This window comes from Cnephaeus nilssonii (assembly GCF_951640355.1).
Source record: "Cnephaeus nilssonii genome assembly, chromosome: 6".
NCBI lineage: Eukaryota > Metazoa > Chordata > Mammalia > Chiroptera > Vespertilionidae > Cnephaeus > Cnephaeus nilssonii.
In genome coordinates this window covers 97118229-97136623 of record NC_137077.1, presented here as the reverse complement: position 1 = coordinate 97136623, position 18395 = coordinate 97118229, and the positions used below count along the sequence as shown (strand labels likewise).

Here is an 18395-nt window from a genome sequence, read left to right as displayed (position 1 = left end):
CCCCCACGATACATACACACACACATACACACACACACACAAGTGTGGGCCTCGAGCAGGAATATGGGATATAAACATCAGCATTCAGTGGAATTATAACTCCTTTCTGAGGTCTTGTTATCATTACTCTTAAGGTTAGGTGATATCCTCCAGGGGTGAAGGGATAGATAAATTATACAATAAGAAAACCAACTTAGTGTTCCACAAAGAGGAGCCCCTTAAATTTCCCTCTAATCAATGCTTCCATCAGCACCCAATGGAGCAAAAACTTTTTCCTAGGCCATATATTTTGTGTCTATGGCCTGGCATCTTTTCCATCTCCCATTTCCTCCCTTAATATGAGTCATCAGCTGCTGCCACCCCTGCCACCACCATCCTGACCACCCCTACAACCACCACCACCTCCACCCATGACCGTAACTACCATGACCAGCACCACACCTATCCCCACTGCATTGTTTTTCCCATATCTGTTCTTTTTGTCCTCAGTAACACATCAGTCAGGTCACATTCTCCTCCTGCAGCCCTATCTCTGGCCCCAAAATATTGCTGCACCTCTCTTACACTGTATTTGTCAACCAATATCTATCATTAACAGCAACATACAGCTGTTGTCTCATCAGATTAATTACAAAATTTACAAGTAGGGAAGAGCCATCCATTACAAGCACACTAACATTTTGAACGGAACTCCCTTTTACTGTGGAAAAAAAACAAGTTTAAATAGTCTTTGAGAACAAGAGGTGGTGATGTACAGAATAAAGCCACTTCAGTAGTCTTGGGGATCTGAAAGTGCACACTCTGTACCTCCAACATGCAGGAACTTGGTCACAGATTTTGTTTAAAACATGATTTTTGTTTTCCTTTCCTAGTGTTACCCCTAGAAAGCTCCGGCTGCCCCTTCTGGTCTCCAACCTACAGACACTGCGATCTCTCTGTTAAGTTTCTTTCATACAACCTAAGTGTCCAGTCAAAGCCAGACCCCAAACTAGTATTTCTATCTTCTGTCCCCAATGACCAGAACTTAATAAAAGCCCCCTTCCTTAGAGTCTGTCCTGCATTGAATCCCAAGAAAACAAAGCCAACCTCGCTTTGTTTGTGTGAACATTCAAGGCCACCACATCTAAGGGGGCACTGATCACATCATTAGTATCCCCACTACCTTTAAAATTATATCTTTACTAGAGACCCGGTGCATGAAATTCATGCACGGGTAGGGTCCCTAGGCCTGTCTGGCAATCAGGGCCAGCCGGGGCCTTCCTTTGTTCTGCGCCACCCCCTGGTGGTCAGCACACGTCATAGCAAGTGATCGAACTCCCAGTCGAACTCCCAAGGGGACACTTTGCATATTAGCCTTTTATATATATAGATTATAATTTTAAAGATGGTAATTTATTCAAATTGTCATTTCCCTGCATATGGCAATAAAGTATCTTATTCTAAAAATCAGTACAGTCTAACAATTTCCCATTAAATAGAAGTAGAATATCTGTGGAAGGGGTGACTTTGTCTAATTGGCACAAAATGTTATATGGGCTCGCAGCAGCCCTCAGAAAAGCTTCTCTCAAATGTTTTAAACTGTCTGGGGTCTTGGCTGTTTGCTAACACTTCTACTCTCAGTTTAATAAATTCTGTTTGTGCTGTATTAACGACCCCCTCCCCAAATCTGGTCTTTTTCTCAGTAATTTCCATTTTCAAGCACATCCTCCACTCAAAGCAAGCCCCTAAATGCTACTGCATCCCCTTGTCCTCTTTCTGTCAGTTGATGTTACTAAGCATGTGTCAGCAAGAATACAATAACCTTTTATTGCAGAGAAGATTAATTAGCACAAGGAAAGAGATGTCCATGACAGACACACTCTACCAATTTAAAATCCTTAACAAAATATGCTGTTTTAACTTGAGTTTCAGTCAATGTCTGAATATATTCCTCACATTTTTTAAAAAACAATATTAAATTAGGCTTTCATATGAGAATTAATTTCAATTTTCTTGTTTCATTACTGATATTTACAAAAATTGCCACCAGTTATTACTTGGAGTACTAGAAAGTATTGCGCAACATTTAAGAGGCAATTATGGACCCAAGTCAAATGGAATAACAAAGCCAACAGAAATACACATCCACTCACCTTGGCCCCCAGAAAACAAGCTTTACTGCCATTGGTGACAATTAGCCCTAGTTGACAATCCAGGTGTGGAAACCTTAAAAAGAAAAAGATACAGGAAAATTTAGAAGAAAGGAGGAAGATTCAGGGAAGCATAAACAGTAACTTAATTATAACAGTTCTTCTCACTATACAATAAAGTTAGTTCAGGAGTTCTTAAATCCAAGCAATAATTGTACCACAAATAAACTCTTCACAATTGGGGTTGTGTCATGATTTCACCATTATTTCACTGGCTGTGTCTAGAATTTTAGAGATACTTAACCTTATTTTCAGATCAATCTTCAATGGATTACATGACTTCAATTTTCTTTCTATCTTAATCCCTCAAGTCATTAATGATGTGAAAACTGATTCTTAAATACACCATATAAATGATATGTCTTAAGGACTTCAGACTTGCCTTTCATCAGGAGAATACCTCTGATACATGAATAATCATGTCTATTTTGTAGATCTGAATTTTTCTAAATTGCACCAAATTTATAATTATGCTTCCTATTTTCTTCTAATTCAGAAGAAATTAAAAGTGAGAGGACCCATAAATCCTATAATATTGATAATATTAATATTAATTAAATCCTTAATAAAATTGTATTTCAAAATAAATCAGCAAAAATTCCTCTCTAAGTTGTCCAGCAAGATTAGTTGTTAGATAATATAAAAGATGCAAAGTTTCCTTTCAAATGCTACTGCAATGGACACCACAGAATGTCTGCTATTATTAGATTGCATCATATAAAATAGCTGATATCCAACCAGAAATTTCATCATTTTTCCAAACAAGAAAATAGATATGATTTTAAAACCCAGTGATCATGAAACAAATCTTCAAAATTACCAATTGGCTCAGCACAAATCATTTTTCTGAGCAGCATCAGTGGTTTGGGTATTAAATGTTTCTACTGCAATCCAACATATGTTCATGGCACCTGAAAGATAATAAACAAATTGCCTCCAGCCTTTGGGAGGGCCTGAGTCTCTTTTCAATTCTTTTTCCCACCCAGATTCTATTTACTGCCAGCTCCTTCTCAGCTTCCTTCTTGTCAGGGGGGCGGGGGATAGTGTGGAAGGGGTACCAGGGGAAGAAGGGGGACATCTGTAACACTTTCAACAATAAAGATACTTTTTTAAAAGTGTCTTTTTCTAGAGCATGGTGTGGTAGAGAGAAAAGCTGAGGGCTAGGCGGCATAAAGGTGAGAGTAAGAATGCAGAACTCTAAGAAGAGAGGCTAAAGGGAAAGCACATCAGAGTAAATGAGGAACACAATGGGGGGGGGGGGTTGAAGGAAAAAGATGCTAGCATCACACCACATTGAGAATAATTAACAGGTCCCAATCCAGATGGGATGAAGCGAATGTTTACTTCTGCCTAATAACGTATTAGGACCTGCCACAATCACCACTCCCACGCCATCCCACCACTGCTATTAACACCATCCCTACCACCACCCATGTACATGGGCAACACCACCGAAACTGAAAGCCAACAGAACCAAGGCCATGTGAGTACCCTAGGTGTAAAAATGTACATGTTTACAAAATGTGTTTTCTTCTGAGATTGAAGAACTTAAACAAGTTTCCCTGCAGCCAGGAGACCTACTAAGCGAGCAGCCTACCATAAATCGTTTTGTTGTGTTTTCGTGTAAATAAGCAGCCAGTCTCAAAATAAACGTTTTGATCTCTTTTTCATACCGTGCTTCTATTTCTCATTCCCTATTTTTAAAATTACTTGAAGATAAGACATAAAATCAAAATTAGCACTCTGACCACATGAAGGGGTGGCAAAGTCCAAGTTGATATGCTAGGTGAAATGCATAGTTTTGTTCATATCCAATCAGAATTATAAAACAACCTAAGACCAAGAGAGGAAATCAAGGAGAGGAAATTCAACATTCAGAGGCACTTCATTATTCCAGCAGTGATTTTCCCCTTAAAACAGAGATACTGTGAATGTAAATACATTAATGATGGCAATAGCTGAATGACAGCACTGATAAACCCTAACTGGAACTTTAAGAAAACACAATCAGTTTGAAGAGTCTATGGGAGGAGCTAGAGCTTATGGAAGTCTCCTACGCAATCTCTACAGGAAGAACTCTATGCTCAGGATGAAGCTCTATGGTTCTAACTTCGCCTTCCCTTAACTTCTTCTTCCCTTGGTAAAATACCGCCCCATCTTGGCTCACAGGGCAGAATGTGCACATGGCTTGCCCTGGTCTGCAGGCACTGGACTGTAACTCTTTCTCTTCCCCAAATCATTGTTGGTGAGAAAACACATTAATTGATATTAATTTTCAGTTGAAAGCACTACTTTTAAAAGTAGTAACAGAAAAAGGAAATAATCCTATCTAATAAAAGAGTAATATGCAGATTGACCATCAGTCCAACACAAAAGATGGCTGCCCCCATGTGGTCAAAGATGGCTGCCCCCATGTGGGCACAAGATGGCCGCCACAAGATGGCCAGCAGGGGAGGGCAGTTGGGAGGGACCAGGCCTGCAAGGGAGGGCAGTTGGGGGTGACCAAGCCAGCAGGGGAGGGCAGTTAGGGGTGACCAAGCCAGCAGAGGAGGGAAGTTGGGGGCAACCAGGCCTCAGGGAAGGGCAGTTGAGAGGGACCCAGGCCTGCAGGGGAGAGCAGTTGGGGGGCACCAGGCCTGCAGGGAAGGGCAGTTAGGGGTGACCAGGCCTGCAGGGGAGGGCAGTTAGGGGCAAACAGGCTGGCAGGGGAGCAGTTAGGCATCAATCAGGCTGGCAGGGGAGTGGTTAGGGGGTGATCAGGCTGGCAGGCAGAAGTGGTTAGGGGCAATCAGGAAGGCAGGCAGGCGAGCAGTTGGGAGCCAGCAGTCCTGGATTGTGAGAGGGGTCCCAGATTGGAGAGGGTGCAGGCTGGGCTGAGGGACACACATCCCCCATGCAAGAATTTTGTGCACTGGGCCTCTAGTAATTATTATAAGTATCACCACAATAAAGAGCTACTGCAAAATAACCACCCTTAATTAACTGACCAGTTGGGTTTGCACTGCTCCTTGTGAGAGTTAGAAAGTGACTTCATGTTAATAAAGCAACAGAACTAGAGTGTAAGCAAATTTAAGGAGTGCTGGATAAGGTAAACAAAGACTATACATACATGTATGGAAGCTGCCAGGTATCAACTAAATGAGGCCACTCTGTGCAGAGCCAGAGGCTGCCTAAGAAGCAACTGGTCAACCTCATACACAGGAGCCCCAGGCCACTGGTAATTATCACTGTGATCAGAGCAGGGTCTACAAAACATCCACCATACAAAAGGACATGGCAGCTGACATAGAGGCAGGAGGAGTAGGTGTTACCTAATTTCCGAGTCCTATAATAAAAGCTGAGAAATGAACTCTCTGCACTATCCTGTGCGTGCAAACCTGAAACAGGTGGTTCACAATAATCACCGAGGGAGTTTGTCAAACACAGAGATTTCTGGACACTAACCTAAAACTTATTCTTGACTCTCAAGAATTTGTATTTTCAAAATACATGTATTGATTTTTTTTTTTTTAAGAGAGAGGAAGGGAAAGGGAGAGATAGAAACACTGATGTGAAAAAGAGAAACATTGATTGGCTGCCTCCTGCACATCCCCTACTGGGAATTGAGACTGCAACCTGGGCATGTGCCCTAACCGGGAATCGAATCCGGTGACCACACTCAATCCACTGACCCACACCGGCCAGGCTCTTTTTGCCTTTATAATGTAGTTACTAGAAAATTTAAAATTACATTGTGGCTTCCATTATATTTTTATTGGATGATGCTACTTCATAAAGTATAGCCTTTCTCTACCTTAATAAATCTGCTAAAATGATGTTAACTTTTGTTAATATTGGAGACTGTGGGCAGTATTCTACAGCATGGCGCTGCTGGGCACGCAGAACCGGCCCTATGTTCAACACTCAGACTATTGCTTTTATTTTTTTTTTCTTTATTTTTTTCCCATCACCATTTATCCCCCTATACCCTCCTTCACCTCCACCCACTCCCCCCCCCCCCCGCAATCAGCACACTGTTGTCTATATCCATGAGTTCTCTTTTATATTCTTTTTTGCTCAAACCCTCCACCCCACTCCAACACCCCACCACCACAGCTGTCTGCTGGCTCTCTATCTATGAGTCTATCTCTATTTTGCTTATTAGTTCAGTTTGTCCATTAAATTCCACATATGAGTGAAATCACATGGTACTTGTCTTTCTCTGACTGGCTATTTCACTTAGCAAAATGTTCACCAGGTCCATCCATGCTGTCTCAAAGGGTAAGATTGTCTTCCTTTTTATGGCAGAGTCGTATTCCATCTACTAAATGACACTTGGGCTGCTACCAAATCTTGGCTATTGTAAAATAATGCTGCAATGAACATAGGGGTGCATATATTCTTTCAAATTAGTGTTTTGGGTTTCTTTCTATATATTCCCAGAAGTGGGATCACTGGGTCATAGGCAGTTCCATTGTTAATTTTTTTGAGGTATCTCCACACTGCTTTTCACAGTAGTGTACCATATCTCCATATGCATTCCCACCAGTAGTGTACCATCATTCCCTTTTCTGCACATCCTCGCCAACGCTTGTTTTGTTTACTTATTGATGATAGCCATTCCAGCAGGTGTGAGATGATATCTCATTGTGCTTTTAGTTTGCATTTCTCTGATGATTAGTGACACTGAACATCTTTTTGTGTGTTTTTTTCAAGTTTTTAAATATATTTTTATTGTCGATAGTATTGCAGATATCTCCCATTTCCCCCTACTTTTCCCCCTTCCTGCCAAACCCTACCCACCCACCCCCCAGGCTCTTCACTACCCGATTGCCTGTATTCATGGGCTATGAATATCTATACTAATAAAAAGGTAATATGCAAATTGGTCAGAATGCCCTCACAGTAATGACCGAACATCAGGCTGCATGGGGTGACAAGGCCGGGAGGGGGGTTAGTGAGGGACGACCAAACAACTGAAGAGCAGGCTGTGTGGGGTAACCAGGCTGGCAGGGGGAGCAGTGAGTGGCAACCAGGCCGGCAGGGGGGGCAGTTGGGGGTGATCAGGCAAGCAGGGGGGGCAGCTGGGGGTGACAAGGCTGGCAGAGGGGGGCAGTGATGGGCGACCAGGCTGGCAGAGGGGGGCAGTGAGGGGTGACCAGGCTGGCAGGGGGCAGTTGGGGGTGACCAGGCCAGCGGGGGGGGGGGGGTAGTTAGGAGCGACCAGGCCAGCAGAGGGGGGCAGTGAGGGGCAACCAGTCTGGCAGAGGGGGGACAGTTGGGGGTGACCTGGCGGGGGGGGGGAGTTAGGGGCAACCAGGCTGGCAGAGGGGCAGTTGGGGGTGACCAGGCCAGCAAGGGGAGCAGTTGGGGGGGACCAGGCCTGCAGAGGAGGGCAGTTGGGAGTGACCAGGCCTGCAGGGGAGGGCAGTTGGGGGGGACCAGGCCTGCAGGGGAGGACAGTTGGGAGGAACCCAGGCCTGCAGGGGAGGGCAGTTGTGGGTGACGGGGCTGGCAGGGGAGGGCAGTTGGGAGTGACCAGGCCTGCAGGGGAGGGCAGTTGGGGGGGACCAGGCCTGCAGGGGAGGGCAGTTGTGGGCGATCAGGCCAAAGAGGAGGGCAGTTGGGGTGACCAGGCTGGCAGAGGAGGGCAGTTGGGGGAGACCAGGCCAGCAGGGGAGGGCAGTTGTGGGTGACCAGGCCAGCAGGGGAGGGCAGTTGGGGGTACCAGGCCTGCAGGAGAGGGCAGTTGGGGGCAACCAGGCTGGCAGGGGAGGGCAGTTAGGGGTGACCAGGCCAGCAGGGGAGGGCAGTTATGGGCAATCGGGCTGGCAGGGTAGCAGTTAGGTGTCGATCAGGCTGGCAGGTGAGTGGTTAGGGGGTGATCAGGCTGGCAGGCAGAAGCGGTTATGGGCAATCAGGCAGGCAGGCAGGTGAACGTTTGGGAACCAGCAGTCCTGGATTGTGAGAGGGATGTCCGACTACCCGTTTAGGCCCAATCCCACCATGATTGGGCCTAAACAGGCAGTCGGACATCCCTCAAGGAGTCCCAGATTGGAGAGGGTGCAGGCTGGGCTGAGGGACACACACACACCCCATGCACAAATTTAGTGCACCGGGCCACTAGTAAGTACATAAGATCTTTGGTTTATCTATTCTCATTCCCCCCATCACCACATCAAGGTATATCAGTCTGTTCCATGCCTCCATGCTTCAGGTCTTATTTTGTTGGTCAATTCATTTTTGTTCATTAGATTCCACAAATAAGTAAGATCATGTGATATTTGTCTTTCTTGTATTGGCTTATTTCACTTAGCATAATATTTTCCAGGTCCATCCATGCTGTCCCAAAGGGTAAGAGATCCCTTTCTTACTGCTGCATAGTATTCCATTGTGTAAATGTCCCATAGCTTTTTATTCATTCATCTACTGATGGGCACTTGGGCTGTTTCCAAATTTTAGCTATCTATACTAATAAAAGGGTAATAAGCTAATTAGACCAGACATCTTCCGGACGTCCTTCCAGACAAAGTTGCAGCACCTGTGAGGGACAAGGGCCAGTGGCGCAGAAGAGGCGTCCATGTTGCACGGCCCCTCCTTCTGCAGAGGTGGGTGCTGGGAGAGGCGGGGCAGTGTCAGTGGGCCTCGGCCGGTCCCACCCGTGCCACGCAGCCCCTCCATCCACATAGGCAGGCACTGGGAGAGGCGGGGCAGTGCCAGTCGTGGCCCCTCCTTCCGCAGAGGTGGTGCTAGGAGAGGCGGGGTGGTCCGCAGTCCCGGAGTCTCTGCAGAGGCTGGACAGGGTGCAACTGTGGTGCCTCAACCTCCACAGCCCCTCCCCCAGTTGGCCTGGCCCCAGATTGCCCCCACACACACAAGTGGGTGGGGGTGGGGCCAGCACTAAGAAGTGAAGGCCAAGGGTTGGCAGCCCTGGCAGCTGGCTTTGGCAGCAGCAGCGGGGTGATGGGAGTGGCGCCTTCCCCCGATCCTCCTGGTTGCCTCCCACAGAGGAAGGACAGACTGTGGCTTATGCCCGCTCCCCCCGGGAATGGCCCTAAGCCATCAGTAGGACATCCCCTGAGGGCTCCCAGACTGTGAGAGGAGGCAGGCCAGGCTGAGGGAACCCCCCACCAGTGAATTTTCATGAACCGGGCCTCTAGTTGTAAATAATGCTGCTATGAACATAGGGATGCATGTATATTCTTTCCGATTGGTTTTTTGGGGTTTTTTAGGATATATTCCCAGAAGTGGGATTGCTGGGTCAAACAGTAACTCCATACTGTTTTCCATAGTGACTGCACCAATCTGCATTTCCACCAGCAGTGTATTGGGTTCCTTTTTCTCCACATATCCTCACCAGCATTTGTTGTTTATTTTTTTTATGATAGCCATTCTGACAGGTGTGAGGTGATATCTCATTGTGGCTTTAATTTGCATTTCTCTGATGATTAGTGACTGGGCATTTTTTCATGTTTCTTGGCCATTTGTATGTCCTCTTTGGAGAAATGACTATTCAAGTCTTCTGCCCATTTTTTTATTGGATTGTTTGTCTTCCTTTTGTTGAGTTGTATGAGTCCTTTATATATTTTGGACATTAAGCCCTTATCGATGTATCATTGGCAAATATGTTCTCCCATACAGTGGGTTCCCTTTTCATTTTGATGGTGGGTTATTTTCCTGTGCAGAAGCCTTTTATTTTGATGCAGTCCATTTGTTTTCTCCTTAGTTTCCTTTGCCCTAGGTGTATTCACAAAAATTCTGCTATGTGAGATGTCTGAGATTTTACTGCCTGTGTTTTCTTCAAAGATTTTTATGGTTTCATACATTACATTTAAGTATTTTATCCATTTTGGGTTTATTCTTGTGTATGGTGTAAGTTAGTGGTCTAATTTCATTTTTTTTTTTTTTGCATATGTCTGTCCAATTTTCCCAACACCATTTGTTGAAGAGGTTGTCTTTACTCCATTGTATATTCTTGCCTTCTTTGTCACATATTAATTGACCGTAATGGTGTGGGTCTCTGTTATGATCCATTGGTCTATACGCCCATTCTTGTGCCAGTACCAGGCTGTTTTGGTTATAATGGCTTTGCAGTATAGTTTGATATCTGGTATTGTGATCCCTCCAACTTCATTCTTCTTTCTCAAGCCTGCTGCACCTATTCAGGGTCTTTTATGGTTCCATATAAATTTTTGGAGTATTTGTTCTAGCTCTGTGAAGTACGCCATTGGTATTTTAATAGTGATTGCATTGAAACTATAGATTGTTTTGGGTAGTATAGACTTTTTTTTTTTGTAGTATAGACATTTTAATGATATTAATTCTTCCAATCCATGAACATGGTATACATTTCCATTTGTTTCTATCTTTCTCTATTTTTTCAATGTCTTAGTTTTCCAGGTAGAGGTCTTTTACCTCCTTGGTTAAGTTTATTCCCAAGTATTGTTTGTGGGGTTTTTTTGTTGTTGTTAATCATCACCTGAGGATATTTTTCCTCGGGGTTTTGTTTTGTTTTGTTTTGTTTTGTTTTGTTTTGTTTTGGAGAGAGTGGAAGGGAGGGGTGGAGACAAAGAGAGAAACATCAATGTGAGAGAGATACATCAATTGGTTGCCTTCCACATGCAGCCCAACTGGGGTGAGGGATTGAGCCCGCAACCAAGGTATGTGCCCTTGACCCAGAATCAAACCTGTGACCCTTCAGTCCGGGGGCCTACACTCTATCCACCGAGCCAAACTGACTAGGGCTGAGCACCTTTCATATGTCCATTGGCCATCTGTATGTCCTCTTTAAAGAAGTGTCTATTCAGGTCCTTTGCCCATTTTTAAATTGGATTGTTTTTATGGTGTTCTTATGAGTGCTTTATAAATATTGGATATTGACCCTTAACAGATGTATCAGCAAATACGTTCTCTAATTCATTGTCTTTTCATTTTATTGATTGTTGTCCCATTTGTTTACTTTTGTTTTCCTTGCATGAGGAGATATATCAGAAAAAAATATTGCTATGGGAAATATCTGAGATTTTACTGCCTAAGCTTTCTTCTAGATATCAGATATCATAATTCCTCCAACTTTATTCTTCTTCTCAAGATTGCTGTTGCTATTCAGGGTCTTTTGTGGTTCCATATAAATTTTTGAAATATTTCTTCTATTCCTGTGAAATATGCCTTTGGTATCCTGTTAGGAATTGTGTTGAATCTATATATTGCTTTGGGTAGAATGGACATTTTAATTATGTTAATTCCCATCAAAGTGGTATATGCTTCCACTTATTTGTATCTTCTTCCATTCTTTCTTCAGTATCTTAGAATTTTCTGAGTCCAGGTCTTTACATCCTTGGTTAAATTTATTCTTAGGTATTTTGTTCTTTTTTAAGCAATTGTGAATGGGATTTTTTAGTTTCCTTTTTTTTTAAAATATATATTTTATTGATTTTTTACAGAGAGGTGGGGAGAGGGATAGAGAATTAGAAACATCGATGAGAGAGAAACATCAATCAGCTACCTCCTGCACACTCCCTACTGGGGAAGTGCCCACAACCAAGGTACATGCCCTTGACCAGAATCGAACCTGGGACCCTTCAGTCTGCAGGCGATGCTCTATCCACTGAGCCAAATGGGTTCAGGCTAGTTTCCCTTTTTGATAGTTCATTATCCTATCTAATAAAGAGGGACTATGCAAATTGACTGTCACGGCATAATAAGATGGCTGTATCCACAGCAGAGGCAGAGATTCAATAACACAAGATGGCTGCGCTCACAGCGGAGGCCGAATTCCCATAATGAGCCTTAATGAGCAATCAGCAGGGACTTCAGGCTGTGTCCCCCGCCTTGCAGAGCTTGACGGGGGACCTCAGGCTGTACCCCCCCCCCCGCCACAGGGCTTGACAGGGTACCTCAGGCCATGCCCCCTGCCCAGCAGGGCTTGACGGGTCTTCAGGGTGCACCCCCTGCCCAGCGGGGCTTGACGGGGGACCTCAGGCTGTGGCCTCTGCCCTGGTGCCAGGCGGGGGGACCACAGGCTGCGCCCCCATCCCAGCGCCAGGCTGGGGGTCCTGAGGCTGTGCCCCCTGCCATGTGGGGCTTGAAGGGGATGGAGCTGGCTGGGTCTGGATCTAGCCCAATGGGGGTGGGGCCAGCCAGGTCTGGGTCTTGCGCAATTTCGAGTCGCATGTGGGTGGGTGGGAACTTGACTCTGGTTCCCGTGGCACACCCCAGACTCTAACAGGAGGAAGATTTTCATATATATTTTACTAATTTTCTTTCATCCCTGATACTTCTATTATAGAGAAAGGGCAAATAGCAATATTAAAACATTTTCTCTAATTAATTCCCTTTTAATGTGCATGAATTTCATGCACTGGGTCACTAGTTGGTGTATAAAAATGAAACTGATTTCTGGATATTTATTTTGTATCCTTCTACTTTACTGAATTCATTTTTTGGTAGAATCTTTAGTGTTTTCTATATATAGTATCATGTCACCTGCAGATAGTGATAGTTTTACTTCTTCCTTCCTAATTTGAATGCCTTTCATTTCTTCTTCTTACCTGATTGCTGTGAATATGATTTCTAGTATGATGTTGAATAAGAGTAGTAAAGTGGACATTCCTGTCTTGTTCCCAATCTTAAAAGGAACACTTGTAGTTTTTGCCCATTGAGTATAATATTGGCTGTGGGTCTGTCATATATGTCCTTTATTACATTGAGGTACGCTCCTCTATATCCACTTTGCTGAGAGTTTTTATCATAAATGGGTTTTATCAAATGTTTTTTATGCATCTATTGATGTGATCATGTGACTAAGGTTATAGTAAGAGACAAAGAAGGGCACTATATAATGATAAAGGGAGCAATCCAACAAGAGGTTATAGCCCTTGTATACTTTTATGCACCCAACATAGGAGCACCTAAATATGGAAAGCAAATTTTGATGGACATAAAGGAAGAGATTGTCAGTAATACAGTCAAAGTAGGGGATTTTAACACCCCATCAATGAATAGATCCTCCAGATATAATATCAACAAGGAGACAGCAGCCTTAAATGACACACTAGAGCAAATGGATTTAATTGATATCTTCATAGCATTACACCCCCAAGCAGGAGAATATGCATTCTTTTCAAGTTTCCATGGGACATTTTCTAGGATAGACCAATGTCAGGACACAAAGCAAGTCTCAATAAACTTTAAAAGATTGATATCTTATCAAGCATCTTCTGTGATTATAATGCTATGAAACTTGAAATCAATCACAAGAAAAAAACTGGAAAACACACAAAGACATGGAGGATAAATAACATGTTACTAAGGAATGGGTTAACAATGAATTCAATGAAGAAATCAAGAGATACCTTGAAGCAAATGAAAATGAGAACACAACAACCCAAAATCTGTGGGATACAGGGAAAGCAGTCCTAAGTGGGAGAGTCATAACATTATCTCAAGAAAAAAGAAAAAGCTCAAATAAACAGTGTAACTTTACACTTTAAAGAACTAGAAAATGAACAACAAACAAATCCCAGAGTGAGTAGAAGGAAGAAAATAATAAAAATCAGAGCAGAAATACACTAAAGAGAGTCTAAAAAAAACAATACAAAAGATCAATGAAACCAAGAGCTGGTTTTTTGAAAAGATAAACAAGATTGACAAGGCTTTATCCAGACTCATCAAGAAAAAAAGGAGGGAGGGGGAAAGAGATCAACCAAAGGACTTGTATGCATGCATATAAGCACAACAAATGGACACAAGACACTGGGGGAAGGGGGTGGGATGAGGGCATGCAACAGTGGGTAGGGGAGGCTGGGGGAAGGTCAATGGGGAAAAAAAAGGAGATATATGTACTACTACATGTAATACTTTAAACAATAAAAAAAGTTATGTTAAAAAAATAAAATAAAAAATAAAAAGCAATGTCTAACAAAAAAAAAGAAAGAAAAGAAAAAAAGGAGGGAGGACCCAAATAGATAAAATCAGAAATGAAAGAAGAGAAATAACAATTGACACCACAGAAATACAAAAGATTGCAAGAAAATATTATGAACAATTATATGCCAACAAATTAGACCATCTGCATGAAATGGATAAATTCCTAGAAACATACAATTTTACAAAACTAAACCAGGAAGAATCATAAAATCTGAATAGACAGACTACAACTAGTCAAATTAAAACAGTAATCAAAAAACTACCAACAAACAAAAGCCCTGGACCAGATGGCTTTACAGATGAATTTTATCAAAACCCTCAAACTAACACCTATCCTTTTCAAACTGTTCCAAAATATTCAAGAGGAGGGAAGACTCCCAAGCTCATTTTAGGAGGCCAGCCTTATCCTAATTTCAAAACCTGATAAAGCCATGACAAAGAAAAAAATTATAGGCCAATATTCCTGATGAATATAAATGCTCAAATCTTCAACAAAATATTAACAAACTGAATTCAGCAGTACATTAAAAAGATCATACACCATGATCAAGTGGGATCTATTCCAGACTAACTCACTGGAGTTCTCCTTCTCTACTGTCAGCTGTTGGCACTTCATACCTAAGTACTAACTTCCCTTTTGTTTCCAATCTTCCCATCTAGATATCTTAGCAAATTCTGAGTCAATAGCCCTACAGGGAAAAGCCTGTCCAGGACTAGAGTGAGGCAAAGCACTTGCCTTAGGCACAAAATTTAACAGGAACCAAAAACTCTATAATCAAGATGAATATATTTTTAAATAACTTTACTGATATGTAATTCACATACCATAAAATTCCCCATTTAAAGGATACAATTCAGTAATTTTTATATACTGTATTCACAAGATTGTGCAACCATTGCCCTATCAAATTCCGAAATATTTTCATTACTCAAAGAAACCCCATCCCCATTAGCAGTTATTCCACTGGCCTCCCTAAGCCCAGTCCCTGGCAACCATAATCTATTTTGTCTCTATGAATTTGCCTGTTCTGGATATTTGATATCAATGGAATCACACAGTATGTGGTCTTTTGTGTCCAGCTTCTTTCACTTAAAATGTATTTAAAGTTCACCCATGTTATATCAGGAATCAGTACTTCATTCCTGTTTTATGAATGAATAATATTTTATTGTATGAATATGCCACATTGGTGGATATTTGAATCATTTCCTGTTAGAGACTATTATGTACAAATTGGTATACAAGTTTTATATGGATATATTTTTAATTCTGTTGGGTGTCTATCTACTTAAGAATGGCATTGCGGCTGTGAAGCAAGCCTGACCTGTTGGCTGTGTGGCTGACAGACCCACAGCTGAGGCTCCATGCCCTTCCAAGGACACAGGCCTGCATGGTGGCACCAAGCAGTCCCCAGGGGTCAGGAGTGGGAGTGGCCTCATGCCCCCTCTGCAGGAATGACTGAGTTCACTCCTGGACACTAGTCACAGGCCAACCCTAGGTACTGCATGGAAAATAGCAAAGGGGTCTGTAATGTTGGCAGTTTCATTTCCAATGACCACCCTCTGTACTTCAGAAGGTTGCCTTTATATTTAGAGCACCAGCTAAAATGGTGGTAGGTTTGATACCTGCAGAGAAAATTCAAAAGGAACCTCAGCATGGAGGCAGAAGTTGATATACTCAGTTACTGGTATTGTGCAGGAGAATGAAAAGGGGAGATGACCCATGCCAAGCTGATGAGGAAGGCTTAAGAGGAGCTGTTTTGGTGGCATCATATTAACATTTTACACTCGGATGTCGAGTGTGACTCCACACGGTTAGCATTAGAATAAAGGAATTGAGAAAAAAGCAAGCGAGTGCAAAGGGTTAAATGTGTTGCATAGGTAAAGAGAGATAACTATGATGCACTAAGATCAGTGTTATTTCAGACTAGAGGCCCGGTGCATGAAAATTCATGCACTGGAGGGGGGGCCCCTCAGCCCAGCCTGCCCCCTCTCACAGTCCAGGAGCCCTCAGGTGGGAGGCAACCCAGCAATCAGGGGAAGGCGATGCCCCATTACACCTCTGCTGCTGCCACTGCCGGTAACGCAAGCCTCGGCTGGCCCTGGTCACCTGAGCCTTGGGTGGCCCTGGGCGGCTGGGCAGCTGACATCTGAGGCTTGCCTGTGCTTCAGGCCAGCCCTGGGCAGCTGGGCAGCTGACATCTGAGGCTTGCCTGCACCTTGGGCATCGGCTGGGAAGCTGCCATCCAAGGCTTGCCTGCACCTTGGCCGGCCCTGGGTGGCTGGGGGGGGGTGAGGGGACTAGGAGACTCCGGAGGTGGGTGGGCCCAGCCTTGCTGCACTCCTGCAGCCCCAGCGGGGTTGAGGGGACTGGGCACTGCCATCTGTGGCTGTGGGTGCCGCCATCTTTGAGGGCGTGGCAGTTAATTAGCATATTCCCTCCTTATTGGTTGTGGGTGCCGCCATCTTTGAGGGCAGGGCAGTCAATTAGCATATTCTCTCCTTATTGGCTATGAGCGCCACCATCTTTGCGGCAGCATGAGGGTCAATTAGCATATTACCTCTTTATTAGATAGGATATTCAGCCAGGGCTTCTCTTTTCCAATCTGGATGAAAGAAAAGACATTGTTAAGCTTCCTGAAAAACTGTTCTTTTCTCAAGGTTGTAGTTGGATCCAGCAACATAGTTTTGGTCCTGAGAAGTCTACAGGTTCAAATGTGTTTGGAAAATTATGTAAAGGTGTGGAATTACTGACAATACAGTGGACTGAATTCAGTGGGATTCAAAAGTATCACAAGAGAGAAAGTATGTGTAACATCTTTCTTTCTAATCCATTCTGGACCACAAACTGTGAGAAGCTTTAAAGCCCATCATTTGCTATATCAAGTCAGCAAAGTTTATGAACAATGAAGACAAGAAAGGGCACTCCCAGTTTTTTTACACTCAATTTCCTGGGAAACAATCATCTGATCTGTTTAAGCTTCAAGATGAATCACTTAAATCCTACAGATGCCACATGTGGACTAGCAAAGATTGGCATACTTGCATTCACCTTTGATGTCAAGATAAAAGTGTTCAGTCTTAACTCTAGGGACTATGAAGTTGGCTACCCAGAGAAGTCACTCAGGGAGTGGCTGGAGATCTCCCTGCTGACTGAGAATGACCACCACTGCCACTTTTTCATCTTCTAAGTCTGGTGTGGACCAGCCGCCCGCAATGACAGTGGTCACATTCACAAGTAAAGTATTTCTGGGAAACCAAAGCTGGTGTTACAGTCACCGAAGGAATTAGGATCTTCTCCTGAATTACAGGTACACTGGATGCAACAGTGCACAGATGGCTTTTCCTTGGTTTCAGGGATTTCCTCCAAAGCAACTGCACTAATATATTTGTAAGTTGGTGATTAACTTTGTTGATAAGGGCTGTGGTCTCTTCCTACATGGCAGGTCTTTTTTTAAAATATATTTTATTGATTTTTTTTACAGAGAGGAAGGAAGAGGGATAGAGAGCTAGAAACATCGATGAGAGAGAAACATCGATCAGCTGCCTCCTGCACACCTCCCATTGGGATGTGCCCGCAAGCAAGGTACATGCCTTTGACCGGAATCGAACCTGAGACCCTTCAGTCCGCAGGCCGACGCTCTATCCACTGAGCCAAACCGGTTAGGCCATGGCAGGTCTTTAAGAGCATGAGGACATTTAATTTGGACAAGAATAACAATAGGAGAAAATGAATGGGGGAAAAAGACTAACCTAAAAAGAATAATATTTCTTTTTCTCTAATTTTTGCATTCTTCATTAAGAATTTTTAGTTGATTTTGGATCCTTACAAATGTGACCTTATTTTATAAGCATTATCTTTCCAGGAATCTCTATGGTATATTGATTTTCTAGAAACCCTTAACTGTAAAATTATGTGTACATGTGTGTATGTATACACATACACATACATACCCATATGTATACATATTTTTACATATACATATATAAACACATACACACAAATAAACACTACTTTATGTTGTACAATTTGTCTTATATTTCTTAACATTTTTTGTTACTATTGCATCTGGCCAGTTAAATACATTTGATGTGGATAGAAAAATAAATTCTGTAGATTAAGGCAACTGAATGACAATTATTGAACTGTCATGAAAATATTAAAATGTGGTGTATTGACATGTGTAAAGTGTGGTAGATAGAACCATGCTCCCCCCACATACACACACCACTTTCCTAGAAAGTTGTTACATCCTAATTCCCAGAACCTGTGAATATGATGGATTAAATGGCAAAGGA

The 18395-nt window shown here is 43.1% G+C and overlaps 1 protein-coding gene and 1 pseudogene across 5 annotated transcripts in view; one reads left to right on the top strand and one right to left on the bottom strand.

Annotated features, from left to right (window-relative positions):
• The window catches only part of MTUS2 (microtubule associated scaffold protein 2), a 603680-nt gene that overhangs the window by 549672 nt on the left and 35613 nt on the right, over positions 1-18395 (bottom strand). For 3 of the 4 annotated variants that reach the window (XM_079775057.1, XM_079775060.1, XM_079775058.1), the window contains exon 2: positions 2133-2205. The gene's annotated coding sequence lies outside the window, so the exon portion shown is untranslated. Of the gene's footprint in view, positions 1-2132; positions 2206-16657; positions 16698-18395 lie in introns of those variants that run through there. The other variant, XM_079775059.1, reaches the window with a different exon arrangement.
• On the top strand, positions 15603-17287 carry LOC307101127 (inactive ubiquitin thioesterase OTULINL-like; annotated as a pseudogene). The gene is made up of 4 exons: positions 15603-15887; positions 15978-16034; positions 16686-16907; positions 17106-17287. The product of its transcript is annotated as an inactive ubiquitin thioesterase OTULINL-like (transcript).